General features: G+C 38.3%; 1 long non-coding RNA gene across 1 annotated transcript; it reads left to right on the forward strand.

Moving 5' to 3' along the window:
• The first annotated feature begins 6,291 nt into the window (after positions 1–6,291).
• LOC147345907 (uncharacterized) lies at positions 6,292–23,785 on the forward strand. Its single transcript, XR_015153424.1, has 5 exons — positions 6,292–6,406; positions 9,644–9,815; positions 11,109–11,190; positions 19,370–19,455; positions 22,670–23,785. It is a non-coding gene; the product is annotated as an uncharacterized LOC147345907 (long non-coding RNA).
• Positions 23,786–26,269: the final 2,484 nt, after the last annotated feature.

Below are 26,269 nucleotides of genomic sequence, written 5' to 3' on the forward strand. Positions count from 1 at the left end.
GTTCATGCTACATTTTTAATAAAGGTGGTAATGTTTTTCTCTAGCACACAATCAAGAACCAATACCTGGGGGAAAAAAAGCTGTACAATCTGGACTCAGAGTAACCTTAATTATTGAAATTGTACTTGTCCCCTTTAAATAATTCCTGGAATATAGTATTGAGTTTATTTAGAAGCAAGACTTCAGATATATTCCACCTTTCTGTGGGCTGAGATAAAAGGAAGTGGAAGTACTAAGATTCCAAAATAACAGGTATTTTGGAATAAATTAATCTGATTATTTCCTTCCCATAAAGATAGCAAGGGCTCTTAGTTTTATTAGTAATAATCTAACACTAAAGTGTTAGGAAGACAAAAGAAGGAAAATAGGTGTCAGTTTGAGACAAAATTTTCTCTGCAAATATTTTTTTCTTTTTTTAAAAAATAAAAAGCCAAGACCATGTCATTACTCAGGATTCAAAGACAAAAAATAGTCCAGTTTGGTCAACATGATGTAGCCAGAAGAATTTACTGGCTTAATTAAATTAATTATAATTAATAATTAAATTAATTATTTAATTCAAGTTGTATCTATAAGTAAGATCAAGAACTTAATATTATGGTAATTAATCTCTAGAGCCAGACATCCTGGAACGTGAAGTCAAGTGGGCCTTAGAAAGCATCACTACAAACAAAGCTAGTGGAGGTGATGGAATTCTAGTCGAGCTATTTCAAATCCTGAAAGATGGTGCCGTGAAAGCGCTGCACTCAATATGCCAGCAAATTTGGAAAACTCAGCAGTGGCCACGGGACTGGAAAAGGTCAGTTTTCATTCCAATCCCAAAGAAAGGCAATGCCAAAGAATGCTCAAACTTCCGCACAATTGCACTCATCTTACATGCTAGTAAAGTAATGCTCAAAATTCTCCAAGCCAGGCTTCAGCAATACATGAACTGTGAACTTCCAGATGTTCAAGCTGGTTTGAGAAAAGGCAGAGGAACCAGAGATCAAATTGCCAACATCCGCTGGATCATCAAAAAAGCAAGAGAGTTCCAGAAAAACATCTATTTCTGCTTTATTGACTATGCCAAAGCCTTTGACTGTGTGGATCACAATAAACTGTGGAAAATTCTGAAAGAGATGGGAATGCCAGACCACCTGACCTGCCTCTTGAGAAACCTGTATGCAGGTGAGGAAGCAACAGTTAGAACTGTACATGGAACAACAGACTGGTTCCAAATAGGAAAAGGAGTACGTCAAGGCTGTATATTGTCACCCTGCTTATTTAGATTATATGCAGAATACATCATGGGAAACGCTGGACTGGAAGAAGCACAAGCTGGAATCAAGATTGCCGGGAGAAATATCAATAACCTCAGATATGCAGATGACACCACCCTTATGGCAGAAAGTGAAGAGGAACTTAAAAGCCTCTTGATGAAAGTGAAAGAGGAGAGTGAAAAAGTTGGCTTAAAGCTCAACATTCAGAAAACGAAGATCATGGCATCCGGTACCATCACTTCATGGGAAATAGATGGGGAAACAGTGGAAACAGTGTCAGACTTTATTTTTTTGGGCTCAAAAATCATTGCAGATGGTGATTAAAGCCATGAAATGAAAAGATGCTTACTCCTTGGAAGGAAAGTTATGACCAACCTGGATAGCATATATAAAAGCAGAGACATTACTTTGCCAACAAAGTTCCGTCTAGTCAAGGCTATGGTTTTTCCTGTGATCATGTATGGATGTGAGAGTTGGACTGTGAAGGAAGCTGAGAGCTGAAGAATTGATGCTTTTGAACTGTGGTGTTGGAGAAGACTCTTGAAGAGTCGCTTGGACTGCAAGGAGATCCAACCAGTCCATTCTAAAGATCATTCCTGGGTGTTCTTTGAAAGGACTGATACTAAAGCTGAAACTCCAATACGCTGGCCACCTCATGCGAAGAGTTGACTCATTGGAAGACCCTGATGCTGGGAGGGATTGGGAGCAGGAGGAGAAGGGGATGACAGAGGATGAGATGGCTGGATGGCATCACCGACTCGATGGACATGAATTTGGGTGAACTCCCGGAGTTGGTGATGGACAGGGAGGCCTGGAGTGCTGCAATTCATGGGGTTGCAAAGAGTCGGACATGACTGAGAGACTGAATTGAACTGAACTGAACTGAATTAATCTATATTCTTCTGCTATGACTTAGAAGTAAATCAGTCAATATAAGAACTCCATTTCTGCCTCCTTGTTCCTCCTCATTTTCTAAACCTCCTGTCTTACCATCTTTAGAGAGATGATATGAACATTTGTGAGAAGAGAAAGGAGGTAGGAGAAAAGGTCTTGGTTATAGAATGGGACTGCTGGGAGTAGTATTATACCCACTTTATTACAGTAAGGTCCTGGTATCCATCTCAACTCCTCTGGCTCTCCCTGGAACTGAAAAGATGGGAATTCATCCATTCATTAACATTGAGATCACCGTAAGCCATCCATCCTACAGAGGAATAATAGCTGAACTCAAAAGCCTTCCACCTATCAGTTAATCTGAGATGAACTCAAGTTATGGGATTTCAGGGCAACTGCTGTCCTCTATTTTCATTTTGTCTCTATAAAATATCCTCCACCCCCACCCCTCCACCAAAGTGACTCATAGGAAAGTGTTTATTGGGCTGAAACATGGGAAAAGTTAGGAAGAAGTGAAATAATCCCTTTGTCAGTCTATGAAAAGCCTTCACAAAAGGCATTCTGTAATGACCCATCTTCTGAGAAACCTGTATGCAGGTCAAGAAGCAACAGTTGGAACTGGATATGAAACAAGCTGGTTCAAATTTGGGAAAGGAGTACATCAAGGTTGTATATTGTCACCTTGCTTATTTAACTTATATGCAGAGTACATCATGCGAAATGCCAGACTGAATGAATCACAAGCTGGAATCAAGATTGCTGGGAGAATTATGAACAACCTCAGACATGTAGATGACACCTCTGGAATGGCAAAAAGTGAAGAGGAATTAAAAAGCCTCATGATGAGGGTGAATGAGGAGAGTTAAAAAAAAAAAAACAAAAAACTGGCTTAAAGCTCAGCATTCAAAAAACTAAGATCATGGCATCTGGTCCCATCACTTCATGGCAAATAGATGGGGGAAAAGTGAAAATAGTGACGGATTTTTTTTTTTTTTTGAGCTCCAAAATTATGAAGACAGTGAATACAGCCCCCAAATTAAAGATGCTTGCTCCCTGGAAGGAAAGTTATGACAAACCTAGACAGCATATTGAAAGCAGAGACAACACTTTGCCGATAAAGGTCTGCATAGTCAAAGCTATGGTTTCTCCCGTACTCATATATTGTTGTGAGAGTTGGACCATAAAGAAGGCTGAATGCCCAAGAATTGACACTTCAAATTGTGCTGGAGAAAGCTCTTTAGAGTCCCTTGGAGAGCAAGGAAATCAAACTAGCAAATCTTAAAGGAAATCAACCCTGAATATTCATTTGAAAGACTGATGCTGAAGCTCAAGCTCTAATACTTTGGCCACCTAATGTGAAAAGCTGGCTCATTTAAGAAGACTCTGATGCTGGGAAAGATTGAGGGCAGAAAGAACAGGAGGTGATAGAGGATAAGATGGTTGGATGGCATCACCAGTTCAATGGACATGAGTTTGAGCAAATTCCAGGAGATAGTGAAGGACAGGGAAGCTGGGCGTGCTGCAGTCCATGTGGTCACAAAGAGTCAGTCATGACTTAGCAACTGAACAACAACAACAACAATAATGACAGTTGAAGTGACTTGACATCCTGGGAGGACAAGACACACAAAACCAATGCAGAGTCTGATACAGAGTACACAATAGTGTATTATAGGAAATGGACATCCACAATGCTGACCTGATTTCATGAAGAAAAGTGGATATATTAACTATTCTCTGCTTCAAAACTCACAGAAATAAAGTATTTTTAATATATTTCTGTCAAATGTGACTCAGGAAAACAGTGAAGAGCTTGGCTGCAGATAAATTTTAATCATTTTGTAATATTTACCTATATGGAACAATTCTTTCTTTAATGATAACAGGTGAATGTAGTATCACTTAATTTTGATTTCTGCAAAAAGTTTCCTGAATTCTGATGAGAAAGAGAATGCTTTTTGTATTTAGAAGTAAAACTCAAGCAGGAAACAGAAAAAATTTATTTGGTAACAAGTGTTAGGTTCATTATTGAATGAATCTATAAGAAATCTTATAAAATACTATGAACTAACTTCATGCCTTCAGATAGAAAATGTCTCAAGGCATTAAGGCAGTAATACATTATCTTCTGAAACTCCTCTAAAATTGTCCTTACATATTTTCTCAAAGCTTTCCATGGAAAGTGAAAGTGAAAATCGCTCAGTAGTGTCCAACTCTTTGCAACCCCATCGACAGTCCATGGAATTCTCCAGGCCAGAATACTGGAGTGTGTATCCTTTCCCTTCTCCTGGGGATTTTTCCAACCCAGAGATAGAATCCAGGTCTTCCACATTGCAGGCAGATTCTTTACCAGCTGAGCCACAAGGGAAGCCCAAGAATACTGGAGTGGGTAGCCTATCCCTTCTCCAGGGGATCTTCCCGACCCAGGAACCAAACCGGGGTCTCCCTCATTGCAGGTGGATTCTTTACCAACTGCGCTATCAGGGAAGCCCTTCCATGGAAATTATAATAATTCTAATAGTTTGATAATCAAGATATTCTTTAAAAACTCTGGAGAACAGGATAGAGGTTCCTAAAAAAGCTGAGAATAGAGCTACCCCACTCCTGGGTGTATATCTAGAGAAAAGCATGTTCCAAATTGATACATGTACTCCAATGTTCATTGCAGCATTGCTTACAATAGCCAAGACATGAAAGCAACCTAAATGTCCATCAACAGAGAATGGGTAAAGAAGATGTGGTACATAACATACAATAAAATATCACTCAGCCATTAAAAAGAATGAAATAATACTGTTTGTAGCAACACGGATGGACCTAGAGAGTGTCATATTGAGTGTAAGTCAGACAGAGGAGAAGAAATGTTGAATGACATCCCTTATATGTGGAATCTAAAAAGAAATGATACAAATGAACTTACAAAACAAGAAGACTCAGCCCCTTAAAATTTTAATAGCAGCTTTATTTATATGTAAATCATATACCATACAGAGAAGGCAATGGCAACCCACTCCAGTACTCTTGCCTGGAAAATCCCATGGACGGGGGAGCCTGGTGGGCTGCAGTCCATGAGTTGCGAAGAGTTGGACATGACTGAAGCGACTTAGCAGCAGCAGCAGCATATACCATAACATTCATCTTTTAATGAATTTTAATGAATTCAGTAGCTTTTAGTTTATTCAAAGTTGTACATTCATTCAGTTCAGTTCAGTTCAGTCACTCAGTCGTGTCCGACTCTTTGCGACCCCATGAATCGCAGCATGCCAGGCCTCCCTGTCCATCATCAACTCCCGGAGTTCACTCAGATTCACGTCCATCGAATAGTGATGCCATCCAGCCATCTCATCCTCTGTCATCCCCTTCTCCTCTTGCCCCCAATCCCTCCCAGCATCAGAGTCTTTTCCAGTGAGTCAACTCTTCGTATGAAGTGGCCAAAGTACTGGAGTTTCAGCTTTAGTGTCATTCCTTCCAAAGAAATCCCAGGGCTGATTTCTTTCAGAATGGACTGGTTGGATCTCCTTGCAGTCCAAGGGACTCTCAAGAGTCTTCTCCAACACCACAGTTCAAAAGCATCAATTCTTCAGCTCTCAGCTTTCTTCACAGTCCAACTCTCACATCCATACATAACCACAGGAAAAATCATAGCCTTGACTAGATGGACCTTTGTTGGCAAAGTAATATCTCTGCTTTTGAATATGCTATATAGGTTGATCATAACTTTTCTTCCAAGGAGTAAGCGTCTTTTAATTTCATGGCTGCAATCACCATCTGCAGTGATTTTGGAGCCCCCAAAAATAAAGTCTGACACTGTTTCCACTGTTTCCCTATCTATTTCCCATGAAGTGATAGGACCAGGTGCCATGATCTTCAGTGCCCCAATAACTTAGAGGGCTACAGTTTTATAATCAAAAGAAAAGTGGAGAAGGGGAATAGACCGCCTTCTTCTGTATTCTTGAGTAGATGGCACACTTCCATCATCAGCTCCTTCTCCAGGTTGGGCAGAGGAGTTTTCTTGTACATACATGGTCAAGACAGGACTGTCATGGTATATGGAAAAATTATTTCAAGTCTTAGTACAATGAAGGTCTTTAATTTTGAAATGTCACCTTTCCATTAACTATTGTTTCTTTCATCTACAGAGAGCATGTGCAAGAGGTCATTAACTTACTGAGCTCACTGGGCAGGATGTAGTTAGCCACCATTGTTCTGTTGTTTTGGGGCATGTCTCATGCTTCTGCTCCATAGTTTCATTGGTAAGCAAGCCTGCTTGGTTTTGTGGTTAAGCAAATCTGGTTTCTTGAGTAATGATTAACTTACAGGGTTCTCCTATACTCCTATACTTTTTATTTACTTACAATTCTCTAGTGGAATTAATAACCTACTTTGTCCCTTTACTCTGTCCCTAACATAGCATGTATCAGTACATCATTACTTTTTAAACATTTTTTATTTTAATTTTTTAAATTATGAAAATGTGGTAACACATTTACAGGTGATTTGGAAAATACAAAACAAGGTTATATATAGTGGAACTGTATATTATATTTTTAAGTATATAAATTAAGATTTTTAGTTAGAGTTTCATTATAAAATTCTCAAAAAGTAATAGAATGAATATACAGAGAATTAGAATGATGTAGTAGACCTGTGAAGCACTTTAACATAATTAATATTTATACAATTTTCACATAACATACAAAAATTCTATTCAAATTTCCATAAACTGTAAACTAAAAGACACTGGAACATATCCTGGGACATAAGGTGCAAGAATTTCATGGTCTAAAGTTATTGAAATCATACAGCGTCTGTTCTCTTATCACTGTGGTGTTATGTTAGAAATTAATATCAAAAGATATTTGAAAATAACCCACATATTTTCAAGCGCATTTCAAATGTCAAGTGACATTTACCAAGAAAGATCTTTGACTAAGCCATCGAGTTCAGTTCAGTTGCTCAGTTGTGTCCAACTCTGCGACCCCATGAACCGCAGCACGCCAGGCCTCCCTGTCCATCACGAACTCCCAGAGTCCACCCAAACCCATGTCCATTGAGTTGGTGATGCCATCCAACCATCTCATCCTCTGTCGTCCCCTTCTCCTCCTGTCCTCAATCTTTCCCAGCATCAGGGTCTTTTCAAATGAGTCAGCTCTTCGCATCAGGTGACCAAAGTATTGGAATTTACTCCAATTAAATTAAGTGAAATTTAAATGAAATTAAAAGACACTTACTCCTTGGAAGGAAAGTTATGACCAACCTAGACAGCATATTAAAAAGCAGAGACATTACTTTTCCAACAAAGGTCAGTCTAGTCAAGGCTATGGTTTTTCCAGTGGTCATGTATGGATGTGAGAGTTGGACTATAAAGAAAGCTGAGCACAGAAGAATTGATGCTTTTGAACTATGATGTTGGAGAAGACTCTTGAGAGTCCCTTGGACTACTAGGAGATCCAACCAGTCCATGCTAAAGGAGATCAGTCCTGGGTGTTCATTGGAAGGACTGATGTTGAAGCCATCAAAAGTCTCAATGAAGGTAGACTGAAAAAAAAAAAAAAAAAAACAGAGAGGGTGATTGCAGAGAAGATAGCATTTAAGTGAGAAATTAGTATCAAATGAGAAGTTAATATTAAAGATAATTTAAACAAATTCCCATAATTTAAAAATTAAATGTCCACTTTTAAATAATGGGTGCATCTAAGAAGCCATAACAAGGAAAATTAGAAAATATTTGTAATAGACTAAAAATGAAAAGAGAATTTATCAGAATTTGTTGCATGCAGCTGAAGCTGCTCAATGCAGTTAAATACAACATGGAGTTTTGAATAAGGTATGAAAACAAATAATGGATACTAGCACACCACTTTGTGAAATTTGAATGAAGTCTGTACTTTAGTAATAATACTGTATCACTTGGCAATTTCTTTCTTTTTTTAAACATAGTATTTCTTTATATTCCCAGAATTGGATTAGAAGTTTCAAGTCTCATTCAAATTTTTTAAAATCAATAAGATAATAAATTTTATAGATTTTTTAACAGTAATACTAGATGGCAAATAGATGGGGAAACAGTGGAAACAGTGTCAGACTTTATTTTTCTGGGCTCCAAAATCACTGCAGATGGTGAGTGCAGCCATGAAATTAAAAGACTCTTACTCCTTGGAAGGAAAGCTATGACCAACCTAGATAGCATATTCAAAAGCAGAGATATTACTTTGCCAGCAAAGGTCCGTCTAGTCAAGGCTATGGTTTTTCCAGTGGTCACGTATGGATGTGAAAGTTGGACTGTGAAGAAAGCTGAGCGCCAAAGAATTGATGCTTTTGAACTGTGGTGTTGGAGAAGACTCTTGAAGAGTCCCTTGGACTGCAAGGAGATCCAACGAGTCCATTCTAAAGGAGATCAGTCCTGGGTGTTCTTTGGAAGGAATGATGCTAAAGCTAAAACTCCAGTACTTTGGCCACCTCATGCGAAGAGTTGACTCATTGGAAAAGACTCTGATGCTGGGAGGGATTGGGGGCAGGAGGAAAAGGGGACGACAGAGGATGAGATGGCTGGATGGCATCACCGACTCGATGGACGTGAGTTTAAGTGAACTCTGGGAGTTGGTGATGGACAGGGAGGCCTGGCATGCTGCCATTCATGGGGTTGCAGAGTCAGACATGACTGAGCAACTGAACTGAACTGAACTGAACTAGATGCCAAAAATATATGGAACTATATCAAAGTTTTGAGTGACTATAAATTAGAAATCTAATTTAAAACAAGTGGAATCAAAATGTCATCATATTTTTAGCTGGGCGAAAATTCATAAAATTTCTAAAGTGAAGTGAAAGTCGCTCAGTCATGTCTGACTCTTTGAATCATACAGCAAATTCCCATTGCCTATCTATTTTACATATGGAAATGTATGTTTCCATGTTACTTTCTTCATACATCCCACACTCTCCTTTCTCCCTCTATCCTCATGTCCATAAATCTGTTCTCTATAACTGTGCCTCCATATGCATATGAATTTTTAAAAGTGATTACATGTTTTTCTATTAAATGGTAGTTTTATTGATATATAATTCTATTATTTTCAATTGACCAGTCATGATATAACGGCATTAAGTGAATAAAGGTTACATAATCACAATAGTAAAAAAGTTCATCAGTTCTCGCAATCAATAGCCAGACAAAAAAATGAAAGATAATTACAATCACAGGCCATAACGGTAACATGATTAACCTAACAATATAAAACAATTACATACAATTTGGGGAGTTATGTAGAGTGATCCATGCGTCATGCATGTGGTTTCATCACGCAGCCAGTCTATGTCTTTTGGTTGGTGCAATTAATCCAATTACACTTAAGGTGATTATCGATAAGTATGAGCCTATATAGGCTTCCCTGGTAGCTCAGATGGTAGGATCCTATATGTATCATATATGTATGATATCATATATCAAATATATATAAGATCATATATGTATGATCTTTTACTGGCAGCTCAGATGGTAAAGAATCTGCCTGCAATATAGGAGACCTGGGTTTGATTCCTGGGTTGGGAAGATCCCCTGGAGAAGGCAACCCACTCCAGTATTCTTGCCTGGAAAATTCCATGGACAGAGGAGCTTGGACTACAGTCCCATGGGGTAGCAAAGAGGCAGACACGACTAAGGTACTGACACACATGATCCTATTACCATTTTCTTAATTGCTTTGGGTTTATTTTGTGTAGGTCTTTTCCTTCTCTTGTATTTGCTGCCTAGAGAAGTTCCTTTATATTTGTTGTAAAGCTGGTTTGATGGTTGATGGTGCTGAATTCTCTTAACTTTTGCTTATCTGAAAAGCTTTTGATTTCTCTGTCAAATCTGAACGTGTTTCTGGGTAGAGTATTCTTGGTTGTAGGTTCTTCCCTTTCATCATCTTAAATATACCATACCATTCCCTTCTGGCTTGTAGAATTTCTGTTGAGAAATAAGTTGATAACTTTATGGGAGTTCTATTGTATGTTATTTGTTGCTTTTCCCTTGTTGTTGTTAATATTTTATCTTTGTCTTTCATTTTTGTCAGCTTAATTACTATGTGTCTTGCTGTGTTCCTCCTTGGGTTCATCCTTCCTGGGACTCTCTGTGCTTTGTGGATAATTAACTATTTCCTATCCCAAGTTAGGGAAGTTTTCAGCTATTTTCTCTTCAAATATGTTTTTGGATCCTTTCTCTCTATATTCTCTGTCTAGGACTCCTATAATATGAATGTTGGTGCATTTAATGTTGTCTCAGAGGTCTCTTAGGCTGTCTTCATTTTTTTTTTTTTAATTCTTTTGTCTATATTCTGTTCTGTGGCAGTAATCATCACCATTTTGTCTTCCAGGTCACTTATCCATTCTTCTACTTCAGTTTCTCTGTTATTGATTTTTTTCTAGTGTATTTTTCATCTCTGTTTGTTTGTTTTTTAGTTCCTCTAGGTCCTTTGTAAACACTTCTTGCATCTTCTCCATTCTTTTGCTGAGATCCTGGATCATCTTTACTATCACTATTCTGACTTCCTTTTTTGGGAGGTTGCTTACCTCTGCTTCATTTAGTTGTTTTTCTGGGGGTGTATCTTGTCCCTTCATCTGGGACATAACCTTCTGCTTTTTCATTCTGATTAACTTTCTGTAATGTGGTTTTCATTCTGGCCACTGCAAGATTATGGTTCTTCTTGCTTCTTCTGTCTGCTCTCTGGTGGATGAGGCTAAAATGCTTGTATATGCTTCTGATGGGAAGGACTGGTGGAGGCACTGGGTCTTGCTGTGGTGGGCAGGGCCATGCTCAGTAAAATTTTAATCCAGTCATCCACTGAGGGGTGGTGTTGAGCTCCTGGTCTGTTTGTTGTCTGGCCTGAGGCAACTCAGCTCTGGGGTCTTTGGACTCTATGGCATGGTTAACGATGACCTCCAAGAGGGCTTATACCAAATGTCCCCTTCCAGGAATGTTGCTACTAGTGCCCCCATCCCCACAGAGAGCTGCTGCCAACCCACACCTCCACAGGAGACCCTCCAACACTAGCAGGTAAGTCTGGTTCAGTCTCTGGGGGCCGGGGGGCGGTCACTGCTGCTTTCCCCTGGGTCTTGGTGCACACAAGATTTTGTTTGTTTGTGCCTCCCAAGAATTCAGTCTCTGTTTCCCCCAGTCCTGTGTAAGTCCTATAATCAAATCCCACTGGCTTTCAAAGTCAGATTCCCTGGGAATTCCTAGTCCCTTTGCCGGATCTTCAAGCTGAGAAGCCTGACATGAGGTTCAGGACCTCCAAAATAGTGAGAGAACTTCTTTGGTATTATTGTTCTCCAGATCATGGTTTGCAACCCCTTCACTCCCCACAGTGGGCATGGGATTTGATTTTATGGTGATTGCATCCCTTCTACAATCTCATTTGATCTTCGTCTTCATCTCTGGGCATGGGGATCTTTTTTGGTGGGTTCCAGCATCCTCCTGCTGATGGTTGTTCAACAACTAGTTACATTTTTGGTGCTCTCACAGAAGGGGAGGAACACACGTCCTTTTACTCTGCCGTCTTGAACCAGAAACCCAGTACTTCATTATATTTAAAGGCCAACTAATATTCTATAGCATCAGTTCAGTTCAGTTCAGTTCAGTGGCTCAGTTGTGTCCTACTCTTTGAGATCCCATGAATCGCAGCATGCCAGGCCTCCCTGTCCATCACCAACTCCCAGAGTTCACTCAAACTCATGTCCATCGAGTCAGTGATGCCATCCAGCCATCTCATCCTCTGTCGTCCCCTTCTCCTCCTGCCCCCAATCCCTCCCAGCATCAGAGTCTTTTCCAATGAGTCAACTCTTCGCATGAGGTAGCCAAAGTTCTGGAGTTTCAGCTTTAGCATCATTCCTTCCAAAGAAATCCCAGGGCTGATCTCCTTCAGAATGGACTCATTGGATCTCCTTGCAGTCCAAGGGACTCTCAAGAGTCTTCTCCAACACCACAGTTCAAAAGCATCAATTCTTTGGCGCTCAGCCTTCTTCACAGTCCAACTCTCACATCCATACATGATCACAGGAAAAACCATAGCCTTGACTAGACGGAACTTTGTTGGCAAAGTAATGTCTCTGCTTTTCAATATGCTATCAAGTTTGGTCATAACTTTCCTTCCAAGGAGTAAGCGTCTTTTAATTTCATGGCCGCAGTCACCATCTGTAGTGATTTTGGAGCCCAGAAAAATAAAGTCTGACACTGTTTCCACTGTTTCCCCATCTATTTCCCATGAAGTGATGGGACTGGATGCCATGATCTTCATTTTCTGAATGTTGAGCTTTAAGCCAACTTTTTCACTCCCCACTTTCACTTTCATCAAGAGGCTTTTGCGTTCCTTTTCACTTTCTGCCATAAGGGTGGTGTCATCTGCATATCTGAGGTTATTGATATTTCTCCTGGCAATTTTGATTCCAGCTTGTGCTTCTTCCAGTCCAGAGTTTCTCATGATGTACTCTGCATATAAGTTAAATAAGCAGGGTGACGTTATACAGCCTTGACGTACTCCTTTTCCTATTTGGAACCAGTCTGTTGTTCCATGTCCAGTTCTAACTGTTGTTTCCTGACCTGCATACAGATTTCTCAAGAGGCAGGTCAGGTGGTCTGGTTTCAGAATTTCTTTCAGAAGAAAGAAATTTTCAGAATTTTCATCTCTTTCAGAATTTTCCACAGTTTATTGTGATCTACACAGTCAAAGGCTTTGGCAGTCAATAAAGCAGAAATAGATGTTTTTCTGGAAGTCTCTTGCTTTTTCCATGATCCAGCAGATGTTAGCAATTTGATCTTTGGTTCCTCTGCCTTTTCTAAAACCAGCTTGAACATCAGGAATTTTATGGTTCATGTATTGCTGAATCCTGGCTTGGAGAATTTTGAGCATTACTTTACTAGCATGTGAGATGAGTGCAATTGTGTGGTAGTTTGAGCATTCTTTGGCATTGCTTTTCTTTGGGACTGGAATGAAAACTGACCTTTTCCAGTCCTGTGGCCACTGCTGCGTTTTCCAAATATGCTGGCATATTGAGTGTAGCACTTTCACGGCATCATCTTTCAGGATTTGAAATAGCTCAACTGGAAATCCATCACCTCCACTAGCTTTGTTCGTAGTGATGCTTTCTAAGGCCCACTTGACTTCACATTCCAGGATGTCTGGCTCTAGGTGAGTGATCACACCATCGTGATTATCTTGGTCTTGAAGTTCTTTTTTGTACAGTTCTGTGTATTCTTGCCACCTCTTCTTAATATCTTCTGCTTCTGTTAGGTCCATATCATTTCTGTCCTTTATCAAGCCCATCTTTGCATGAAATGTTCCCTTGGTATCTCTAATTTTCTTGAAGAGATCTCTAGTCTTTCCCATTCTGTGGTTTTCCTCTATTTCTTTGCATTGATCACTGAGGAAGGCTTTCTTATCTCTTCTTGCTATTCTTTGGAACTCTGCATTCAGATGCTTATATCTTTCCTTTTCTCCTTTGCTTTTCGCTTCTCTTCTTTTCACAGCTATTTGTAAGACCTCCTCAGACAGCCATTTTGCTTTTTTCCATTTCTTTTCCATGGGGATGGTCTTGATCCCTGTTTCCTGTACAATGTCACGAACCTCATTACATAGTTCATCAGGCACTCTATCTATCAGATCTAGGCCCTTAAATCTATTTCTCACTTCCACTGTATAATCATAATGGATTTGATTTAGGTCATACCTGAATGGTCTAGTGGTTTTCCCTACTTTCTTCAATTTCAGTCTGAATTTGGTAATAAGTAATTCATGATCTGAGCCACAGTCAGCTCCTGGTCTTGTTTTTGTTGACTGTATAGAGCTTCTCCATGCTGCTGCTAAGTCTGCTAAGTTGCTTCAGTTGTGTCCAACTCTGTGTGACCCCATAGACGGCAGCCCACCAGGCTCCTCCGTCCCTGGGATCTCCAGGCAAGAACACTGGAGTGGGTTGCCATTTCCTTCTCCAATGCATGAAAGTGAAAAGTGAAAGTGAAGTCGCTCAGTCATGTCTGACCCTCAGCGACCCCATGGACTGCAGCCTACCAGGCTCCTCTGATTCTCCAGGCAAGAGTACTGGAGTGGATTGCCATTGCCTTCTCCGTAGCTATACCTAATTTGTTTATTCATTGATCAGTGTATAAATATTTGTATTGTTTCTACTGTTTGACTATTATTAATAGTACTGTTATGAACATTATTGTACAAGTTTTGTGTGGTTATATCCTTTCAGTTATTTAGGAGTGGAATTGCTGGGTAATATTGTAACTCTGAAGTTTAACTTTTTGAAGAACTATCAAACTATTTTCCAAAGTGGCTGCACTAATTTATATTCCCACTAGCAATGCATGAGGTTCCATATTTCTTCACATCCTTGCCACTTGTTATTGGTAATGACGAATGATGTTGAATATCTTTTTGTGTGTTTATTGCTCCTTTGTGTACTGTGTGTATGTTTGTTTGTGGATAAATGTCTATTCAAAGCCCATTCTCATTTAAAAAATTGGGTGATTTGTCTTTTTATTGTTGATTAATAAGAATTCTTTATTCTTGATACACGGATTTGATTAGACATATGATTTGCCAATATTTTTTTCCATTCTGTAGGTTGTCTTTTCATTTTCTTGATGGTGTCTTTTGAAATGCAAAATATTTTAATTTAATGAAATCTAATTTATTTCTTTTTCTTTTGTCCTTGTGCTTGTTTCTGAACTCTCACATCTGTTCCATTGATCTATATGTTTATCTTTATGCCAGTACTTACTATAGCTTTCTATTATTTCTCCTCAAATGTAAACTGACTTTCCCTTTGTAAAAACATTTTTATTATTTATTTATTTATTTGTTGCTACGTGTAGGCTTTCTCTAGTTGTTGCAAATGGAGGCTCTTCTCTAGCTGCAGTATACAGGCTTCTTTGGTTGGCTTCTCTTGTAGCAGAGCACAGGCTCCAGGGTCATGCTCCATAGTTGTGGTGCCTGAGCTTTGTTGACCCACTGTATGTGGGATCTTCCTGGAAGGGATCAAACCTGTGTCCCCTGCACTGGTGGGCAGATTCTTCACCCCTAAACCACTAGAGAAGTGTTCATTTTCCCTTTCTCTGCCAGAGAACAACTTGGATAGCCTGCCCAATCATTATAAGTCTGTCTTATCACTTTTTGAGTTATGTAATATCTCAGCTGGAAGGGAACTTGGTGATTAGCTGGTCCAGTTATTTCATTTTACAGATGGTGACTCTAAGATCCAGAGTTTAGAGTTTATATATGCAATTGTGTGGGCCTTTCTGCACACATGGTACAAAGTTCAAGAAATCTTATCCGTTTGTCATTTCTGTTTCAGGTTTTTTGAAAGAAATCAAATATCATGGACTTTATACTTCTATTTTTCTCATTTCCTTCCCAGGATCAAGTAGCATTCTGAATCTACTATGTACCATTTCATGCTTTTGTACTTTTCCAGGACCAATATAAAGCCAGTTTATTATGTTCATTATTTATTAACATCCTTTTTTCATTTTAACATTGTTTTTAAGGTTTGTTCATGTTGATACATATAGCTTTGATTCTTTAATTTTAAATATTCTAACATAGTCCATTTAATGATTATATATCCATTTTCATATATCCATTCTCCTGTTGAGAGACATTTAGGTTTTCTCCATTTATTTGTTCTGTTATAAGCAATGTTTGCACATTTGTCCTCCTGCTCAGGTGTGAGCATGTCTCCAGTGGAGCAATGCCACAGGAGAGCAGCAGAGGACCTACAGCTTTTAAACTAGATATTGCAAATTGCTCTCTAAAGTGCTTCTCATAGCTCCTTTTTTTCATATCCTCAATTGTATTTGATATTGTCACACTTTTTAATTTTTGCCAATCTGATGTTTGCATAATGGTATCTCATTATTTAATTTGCATTTCCCTGATGACTAGTAAAATTGAACTCTTTTTTCATGTTTATTAGCCATTTGCTTTCCCCCCTTCCATGACATGCCTAAAAACACATTTCAGAACACTGTCTTTTCCCTACAGCATGAAATTGCTATTTTGTATTTAGCCCATAGTTGAATATGTCTCTCTAAAGACTAGTCTGCTCTTACTGCTGCCGCTGCCCTCACTACCAGTTCTTCCACTATGGCTGTTTACTGAGGGGCTACTCTGTGCCTGGAGCATTTATTATTCTAGTCTCCACTAGATACTTGCAGAGACAAAATTTCCATTCTAAAGATAAGAAAACTGAGGTTGAAATAGTTATATATATAAATATATATATATATACATACACATACACATACATACACAAAGCTGTAGAACTAAGAAGTGGTGGAGTTTTATTCGAATTCAAATTCATTTTCTTAAAAGTCCCTCCTTCCCCCCAACCCAGTTCTTTTTCTTTATTTTCTGTAAATGTATCTCCTTATTTCTGTTGATTTTTGCACTGTTTTAAAGAAAATGAACCCAGTTCTTTTTCTTTATTTTCTGTAAATGTATCTCCTTATCTCTGTTGATTTTTGCACTGTTTTAAAGAAAATGTTCCCAGTTTATCAGGGACCCCTTAAAGTTTCTATCTTTTAATAATTACTTTGTAATATGTTGAAATTTCTTAATTATAATTTTGATTTTTAAAAAAGTCATTGTTTTCAACAATAGACTGAATAGAAGGAATGCCAAACAGATCTATTTGGACTATCATTTGAAATAGTTAAAGAGTAAATCATTATTAACTAACTACAATTCAAATGGTCCTACTTAGTTGACTTATACATTAAGCAGTTGCCACTCAGGTCAAACCTCTGTGTAATTACCTACGATAGTGTCTTGAGAGAAAGAAATAGGAAAAATAAGTACTGCAGGGAGAAAATAGGAAAATAGTTAGATCAAACAGGATGTATCTGACTGTGGGCTCCTGAGAAATTATTAGGTATCAAGAGAATGCTGGTATCTGGTAATCAGGGAAGTGAAAGGTAAGCATTAGAAGCTTATTTAAAATTTTGCATGTCCTCAGTCACAAAAGGAATGAAATAATGCCATTTTCAGCAACACAGATGAATATAGACACTGTCATACTAAGTGAGTAAGTCAGAAAGAGAAAAAAAAGTCATGATATCATTTATATGTAGAATCTAAAATATGACAAAAATGAATTTATTTATGAAACATAAACAAACTCAGACTTCTGGCTACTGAAGGGGCAAGGGGGTGGAAGAAGGATAAATTAGGGGTTTGGGGATCATCAGATATAAACTATTATATATAAAAATGGATAAACAACAAGGCCCTATCGTATAGCACAGGAAACTATATTCGATATCCTGTAATAAACCACCATATGTGTATATATATGCATAAATGAATCACTTTACTTACATCTGAAACAAATAGAATATTATAAATCAATTACATATCAATTTAGAAAAAAAATTACATGTGATCATATTTGCTGTTACCTTTAGTTGTTGGAGATGGGTAAAGTAGAGATCAAAGGTCTATCTCCTGAAATGAAAATGAATAGCTCATGTATCTGTCTTTAGTTATTCATTTTTTACCATTAATTCACCAGAGACTTTATTTATAATAACTGGGCTTCACCAACAGCAGCCTAGTAGTCCATAAAGTTATTCATAGGCTCACTTGTGGGAAGCCATCTTCTGACCTCCATTGCTTTCCAATGGATTCTGAATGTGATGCAAATGGATTAAATAATTATTAGCACTAGTATTTCTATTAAAGGTGAAATAGGATAAAGAGGATTCATGCTTGTCAATAAGGCTGCTTAGTACTTCATGGTTTTCCTTTTCCAATGTGCTCTTGCAAATATTAAACAGACAAATGATTCTGCTGTGATGTGAATAGAAGTCACACAGCTGCAACTCCATGGACTCTGTGAATATGTTCCCTGCATTGTCAATTAATTTTGCTTCCTGAAGCATATTCTTTCATGTATAGTTTCATCCGTACTGTGTGTTCTGCCTGGAATGATCAGAGGCCTGCTAAAGTGGATAAAAATAACAAATTAAAAACAGAAAAAAACAACAAAACATAATAGCTTTTCAGGAGTGAGGCCAGAACTTGGAGTCTGTTTTCTTTCCATTTTTTTTTTATATTTTAATTTATAGGGTAAATTCATCACCTTTCTCACACCCTTCGATAAGAATGGTCTTTTGCACTCTATTAACCTCGGGTTCTAGACAGAGGCAATTTCCTAACAGGTGAATTAACACTAGATAACATTACCTCAAATGCCAAGTCATTTAATGTGTAATTGAAAAAACAAATTTAAGATGGAGTAAGGCAGTATCTTAACTTCTTCTTTTTTTTTTTTAAACATTATAAACAGTCTTTACAAACTATACACTCCCTACCTCTGGAGAGTGATTTGCCTATTAACAAGCACAAGAACAACTCCCACTCCCAGTACAGAAGAAATAGCACCCAATTTCCAATTACTTTTGCGGCTGACAGTTCGCTGGACTGTTAAGACGCGTTCGGCGCCATTGTGTGGATGCGGTGGAGCCAGGCAGCCGTGTGCGCCTCTCTTTTTGATTATGTAGTAATTAGACTCTTTCACTAATGGAAGGAAGCATAAAAGTTTTTAGAGAAAATGACATCCAGTGAAGCTAGCTTTGAAAAAAATCACTGGCACAAAAGAATAAAGAGTAACCTTTTTGTCATGAACACTGTGAAAGGTTTTATGCGTTAACTAAGCTGCATAAAAAATGAAAACTTGGAATCAAAAATTAGCTCAGGCATAATTGTATGTTTGCTTGCAAATACTAAAGCAAATAGGTGATTCAGACAAGCTCATTAGTCAATAATAAGCCTTTCAGAGATGTACACAAGAGACTCTGGACGCAGTTGAACATCTCTAGGAATTTCGGATTCTGTGTCTCCGCTCCGTGAATTCATTGAAGATCCCTTGGCAGTATCGGAAGAGTGGGAGCTCGCCCTTTTGTCTTTGAACTGGCTTCACCTGAGAGCTCAGCTCTTCCTGTAGGTTATTAATGTATTAGTCATCCTATAAAAGTTCCCTTGATTTATTTTTCTGGTGGGGAATTTAATTCCTTCTCTTAAAATTAAAAACTCAGATTCGTTTCTCTGCTCTTTCGGCCTTGCCCCAACACCCACAGTCTTCTTTTTCTTCTTTTCTTCCCACATATTTTTTTTCACTCAACTTTATATCTTTAGTATTTTGTGTGAATGTGACATTTTCCTTTTTACCTACAGAATTTTCCCATTCTCACTCCCCAGTGTGAACTGAAAATGGCAGTTCTTTATTCAGTACACTGCAAATGACTGGCACTCTATTGCAGGTATGAATATAACCAAATGTCTCCCTTTTTGGTCTTATAAAGTCCTAGAGGCTTGGATGCCCTTTTCAATTTCTCTCTCTCTCTCTTTTTTTTTTTTTTTTTGGTTAACAGACATAGTAAAAAGAGGCTGGAGTTGGGGATTCTTAAAATTATCATTTAATTAAGCACTGCTTTGATGAAAGAGAATTTTTTAACCTGGGTTTTCATACGTTACTAGTTTATGCCTGATTTATATCCGATTTAATGTCCACATAGTGGTTCTCTGGTGCTGTTTCTCTTGTATGTGGCAATTAACAAAAATTGTATTTTTAGCAGATTTTCATGGTGACCATATTTAAAAAAAAAATCACAATCTAGAATTTGACAAAAGATTTTTGTGCCAATTCTGCCACTGAGAAGCACATTGTTAGATTTAGATTGTGAGATAGTGACAGTCCTGAATGCTGGAATCTTTCCTCGTTTGGGAGATGACAGGACATTTAAAATGAGGATCCATGAAGATTTTCAGCATGGGGTCCTGGTATGGACAAAAAAAAAGGGGCTTTATGTATAATTTTTAACATGCTACTTATATCTTCATTTTTTTTGGTCTCTCAAAAGAGCATATTTGAAAGAAAATGAATGAATTTGATAGAAAATGAATGAAAATGACATTGTTTATGGTACAGCTTCAAAGATACTGTTTTATTAGAAACAGTATTTTTTAAGGTATTTTCCCTATTAATGTCTTTTTATCTATGTCACATGCTATGATTGATATTAAAGTACTTTACAGCCAATATTAACAAATGAGTATGTCATTACAGCTTGGTTGAGAACAGGATTAAACATATGGCTTCCTGTGTCAAGGAACATAACATAGTTTGAAATTGTTTGTGATTCTCTATTATTGCCAATGGAGCTGCTGCTGCTGCTGCTGCTGCTAAGTCACTTCAGTCGTGTCCGACTCTGTGTGACCCCATAGACAGCAGCCCACCAGGCTCCCCCGTCCCTGGGATTCTCCAGGCAAGAACACTGCAGTGGGTTGCCATTTCCTTCTCCAATGCATGAAAGTGAAAAGTGAAAGTAAAGTTGCTCAGTCGTGTCTGACCCTCAGAGCCCCATGGACTGCAGCCTTCCAGGCTCCTCTATCCACGGGATTCTCCAGACAGGAGTACCGGAGTGGGGTGCCATTGCCTTCTCTGTTGCCAATGGAGAAAAGGACAAAAAAAGAAAGGAAGGAAGAAATGACAATTTAAAAGGGCCCATTTCAAATATAAAATTTTTCATTTTGCCAGTCTTGACTGCTTCTGCCATTGATATTATTACTGTCGTTAACATCATTAGTGTGATCACCACCATCATCAATCCCTGCAAATCTGGAATCAAACAAAAAGACCGTATGTGTCTTTGCTTTTGAGGGTTTTTGTTGTCCAGCATTTAAAAAATAAATAAATAAAATAGAAGCCAACAAACAAACAAAAAACAGAAAACTATTCAACAAATACTTGGAAAAAAATTTAAAACATTTAAATATTCTCATACTTCTCTCGTATACATTTTATGCAGCATATTCCGTTCGTTATTAAGACATGTAACATGTATAGTAAGGTTGGAAAAGCAGAGTTTTGACAACAAAAATGAGCTGCTTCTTTTCATGAAATATTGGTGTGAGTTAAATTTTTTTAAATCAAAGAACAATTTAATTGAAACATGCTTTTACATGAACTGGACTGCTCGATTTTAAATTAACATTGCAGCAAGTTATCTATTAAATAGGACACATTTTTTGGCAATAGAAATAGCTGCTTCCCAATCTCTTTAATATATGTTTTAGAATTTTTGAATCCATATTTTCTTACATTGGGTTTTCTTAAAGTTTGACATCCATTTAATGTGCAATCTTCTTGCTTCATTGTAAAAACAGGGTACATGTAACAAAACATATATTTGAGGAAGGTTCTGACTTTAATTATCCATAGGGAATTAAAGGACACATGAGGGATTCTATAATACTTGTGACCCAGAATATAGGTATACAGTTATGAATTTATTTAGGATCTCAATGTGGAAGTTTTATTTTAATACCCCTCAGTTTATAGCCCACATCACAATTAATTCATGTAAAAAGTCTTTCATCACTGTACTCTACTCCTATAAGTATGCTCTTTTCTACATCTATTTTACTCTAATATGTACTTTTCTGTTTGTATCTATTTTTATATTAATAAGATACATGTTTTATTTGTCTGTGAGTATATTTAATGTTTATAAATGGTGTTGGTATAGCATTCTTGATTTTTAAAATCTTTTAAACTAAGCACTATCTATTAAAGGTCTACAAATTTTGCCGTGAACAGGGATTGGATATTTGAAAATTAGGAAACAGTTGCCAAGCAAACAGCTTTGACATCTATTACAGAGGACGAGGAGTCTTAGGACTGGAATACAGAAACAAGTGTGCATCAGAAATCCAGACTGATACATGAAACATCCAAAAGTATCATTATAGTATACATATTATTGTGTATAAACCAAAGTACAAAGTAATATTTGGTAAAATTTCAGAAGAAAAGGAAATCAGTAAGTGGTGGAGAAGTAAAAGAAATCTAGAAATTAAAGGGCTCGAGATTTGAAAATGCATCAGGAAAAGGGATTTAAGTGGGGTGTGGGGAGAGGAGTGTCAAAAGAGCAATGTGAATAAAGGCAGAAAACTGTAGGCTGCGTCATGTAAGGTAGTGAGAAATAATGTAAATAATGCCTTGGAGCTCTAGAATGATATTGGTTTTGCTATGGACTTGTTCTGTTCCCTTTTGCTCATACCTACTTCTTTTTCCTTGTTGCCCTCTTTCTCTACTATCATTGAGAGCTCCCCTTATGTGAGGCTCCCCAGGTGGCTCAGTGGTAAACAATCTGCCGGCCAATGCAGGGGATGCAGGAGATGCAGGTTCAGTTCCTGGGTCTGAAAGATCCTTTGGAGGAAGAATTGGCAACCCACTCCAATATTCTTACCTGAAAAATCCCATGGACAGAGAAGCCTGGCACACTACAGTGCATAAGGTTGCAAAGAGTTGGACAAGACTGAGAGACTGAGCATGCATGCATACCTCTTATGTGGCTGGGGAAGTGATAGAAAAACTCTAGACTCCATGCTCTATATGGTGATCCATCCCCTGTAATGATCCAAGAAGAGGATGTTTTCTCACCAAGGGTCTTTTTGTATATAAATTTATAGATAAACTATTCTCGGATATCCTTGGTTGTCTATTCCTTGGGCCAAGTGCTGAGGACGTGGGAATGGAGTGCCATGATTGATTAAGCCTCTGCCACATGCTCAGGTCTGAGATGAGAACCAAGCAAGCCATATGGTGAACAATCTTCCAGGAGACACACAGATGGAGAAAGAGGACATTTCCTCCCAGGAAGGAGGAGCCAGGCAGACAAGAGCAGCAAATATCTGTTGGAACTTCCCATGTGTCCTCATAGCAGTTCCCAGATGTAGGTAGGATCAAGATTCCCATTCACATCAGTTGACAAGGACACAGTGGCTGACCCAAAGTCAAATAAATTGTAAGTGGGCAAGGAAGAACTTGATCAAAGTCCACTGAAGGGTTTAGAGCTGGTTTGGAAGGGTTTAGAAGGGTTTAGGAAGTGAAGTGGTCAAAGTGACATTTAAGAAAGATTAATAACATAGAGATAAGCTTTAAGAATTGCATTTTATTTTTGAACAAAAATTTTTCCATTCTTTGCTTTTTTCTTTCTGTATTTTTAAAACCTGTGAATCATATGACAGTTCTTTGAGGGTAAAATTTAGAAAATCAATGTGAAAAGCTTTTGATTATTCAGAAAAAATAATAAAGATCTTAAACACACACACACAACTCCCTCTCTCGCTATTCACAGTCACAGACACAATCCTATTATGTTTATTGAAAGTTTATTGCATTCTAGGCACCTCCCGTATGCCTTACACATATTATCTCATTTAACTCTCATAAGGTAACCATATGATGCAGGCTCTACTGTTGATTTGCATTTTACAAAGTCACAGAAAGTTTGTTAAGTAGTTTGTCCAAGTTCATGTAGACAATAGATGTTAAAGCCAGAATTCATCTCCAGCCTGATTGTTAAACAGATGTTCTTACCCACCAAACATACAGCTAAAAAATGCATTCATATGCAGGAAAAATATGTGTATATTTTACTATATAGGTGTATTTCACATGATTTATTTGTGATTGCTAATGCCATACAATCTGTAATCAATTTAAAATGCGTTTATCCCAGTGGAACACAGAAAATTCCTTTATTTAGTATTTCACTGTTTATGAGAATAAATGGATACATACTGGTCTGGATCTGTTTTATTAATGAAATTAAATTAAATGGATTTAGTTGCCTGTAGATGACCAATTACAGTTCTTCCTAAATACATAAAGCCCAAATTAGTCATGAAGGAAAATTTCAGGTGTCAAATAGTCTGATATTCACAAATACATTGCCCTATATACCATTCTATGACTTTATCTGTTACCTAAACACCTCTGTGAGAACCAAAATCTCCACTAAATATATTTTCTTTTCTATTTTAAATGTATTTTTCATGTTTCATTCTGAATATAATTGTTCTTGAGTTATAAAAGATCAGCACTTCACTGCTGGAAAATAACATTTTGATGGCAGCCAAGACTTAGGGAAGAAACTATGCAACGGATCCTGTCAATATTCAGCTGACAGAGGCTACTCCTGCTTATTTCAGGGGAAGATTTTCAATCTGTTTGCAAGTAGCTGCCAAAATGTTTGAGTGAATAGGGATGAATGCAGTCAATCACCCAGATGTTCCACCTGTAGGAAGCCATGCACCCAGCTATTTAGGAACAAGCCCGTGCCCAGAATATGGAGACAACACATCTGGAAGATATGTGGGTTGTGTGTGTGTGTGTGTGTGTGTGTATGTGTTTGTGTGAACTTTTTTAGGACACATATTGATGTCATGTTGAAACAATAATTAACACCTCTCATATGCAACTCTGAGATAAAGTGTATATAATATAGTTTAGAAGAATGTTTATGTATCAGTTCAGTTCAGTCGCTCAGTCGTGTCCAACTCTTTGCGACCCCATGAATCACAGCACACCGGGCCTCCCTGTCCATCACCAACTCCCGGAGTTCACTCAGACTCACATCCATTGAGTCAGTGATGCCATCCAGCCATCTCATCCTCACATCCATCGAGTCAGTGATGCCATCCAGCCATCTCATCCTCTGTCGTCGCCTTCTCCTCCTGCCCCCAATCCCTCCCAGCATCAGAGTCTTTTCCAATGAGTCAACTCTTCACATGAGGTGGCCAAAGTACTGGAGTTTCAGCTTCAGCATCATTCCCTCCAAAGAAATCCCAGGGCTAATCTGCTTCAGAATGGACTGGTTGGATCTCCTTGCAGTCCAAGGGACTCTCAAGAGTCTTCTCCAACACCACAGTTCAAAAGCATCAATTCTTCAGCACTCAGCTCTCTTTCTGGTCCAACTCTCACATCCATACACAACTACTGGAAAAACCATAGCTTTGATTAGATGGACCTTTGTCAGCAAAGTAATGTCTCTGCTTTTTAATATATTGTCTAACTGATGCTTTTGAATTGTGGTGTTGGAGAAGACTCTTGAGAGTCCCTTGGACTGCAAGGAGATCCAACCAGTCCATTCTAGAGGAGAGCAATCCTGGGTGTTCTTTGGAAGGAATGATGCTAAAGCTGAAACTCCAATACTTTGGCCACCTCATGTGAAGAGTTGACTCATTGGAAAAGACTCTGACGGTGGGAGGGATTGGGGGCAGGAGGAGAAGGGGATGACAGAAGATGAGATGGCTGTATGGCATCACCGACTCGATGGACATGAGTTTGAGTTAACTCCAGGAGTTGGTGATGGACCCGGAGGCCTGGCGTGCTGCAGTTCATGGGGTCGCAAGAAGTCGGGCATGACTGAGTGACTGAACTGAACTGAGATTGATCATAGCTTTTCAGAACCAAGGAGCAAGGTTCTTTTAATTTCATGGCTTCAGTCACCATCTGCAGTGATTTTGAAGCCCAAGAAAATAAAGTCTGTCACTGTTTCCATTGTTTCCCCATATATTTGCAATGAAGTGATTGGACTAGATGCCATGATCTTTGTTTTTTGAATGTTGAGTTTGAAGCTAGCTTTTTCACTCTTCTCTTTCACTTTAGTCAAGAGGCTCCTCAGTTCCTCTTTGCTTTATGCCAAAAGGATGGTGTCATCTGCATATCAGGTTATGGATATTTTTCTGGAAGTCTTGATTCCAGTTTGTGCTTCATCTAGTCTGGCATTTTGCATGATGTACTCTGTATATAAGTTAAATAAGCAGGGTGATATACAGCCTTGACATACCCATTTCCCAATTTGGAACCAGTACATTGTTCCATGTCCAGTTTTAACTGTTGCTTCTTGACTTGCATACAGATTCCTCAGGAGACAGGTAAGGTGGTCTGGTATTCCCATCCCTTGAAGAATATTTCACAGTTTGTTGTGATCCACACATTCAAAGGCTTTGGAGTAGTCAGTAAAGCAGAAGTAGATGTTTTTCTGGAACTCTCTTGCTTTTTCTATGATCCAACAGATATTGGCATATGATCTCTATGCCTTTTCTAAATCCAGCTTGAACATCTGGAAGTTCTCAGTTCATGTACTGTTGAAGCCTTACTTGGAGAATTTTGAGCATTATTTGTAGGGCCAGCCAAGATGGACAGGTCATCGTGGAGAGTTCTGACAAAGTGTGGTCCACTGAAGCAAAAAACTTCAGTATTCTTGCCTTGAGAACCCCATG

Source organism: Bos grunniens, chromosome 24 (assembly GCF_055505025.1).
Source record: "Bos grunniens cultivar Pamir isolate PY7600 chromosome 24, Bosgru_T2T1.0, whole genome shotgun sequence".
NCBI classification, from domain to species: Eukaryota; Metazoa; Chordata; class Mammalia; order Artiodactyla; family Bovidae; genus Bos; species Bos grunniens.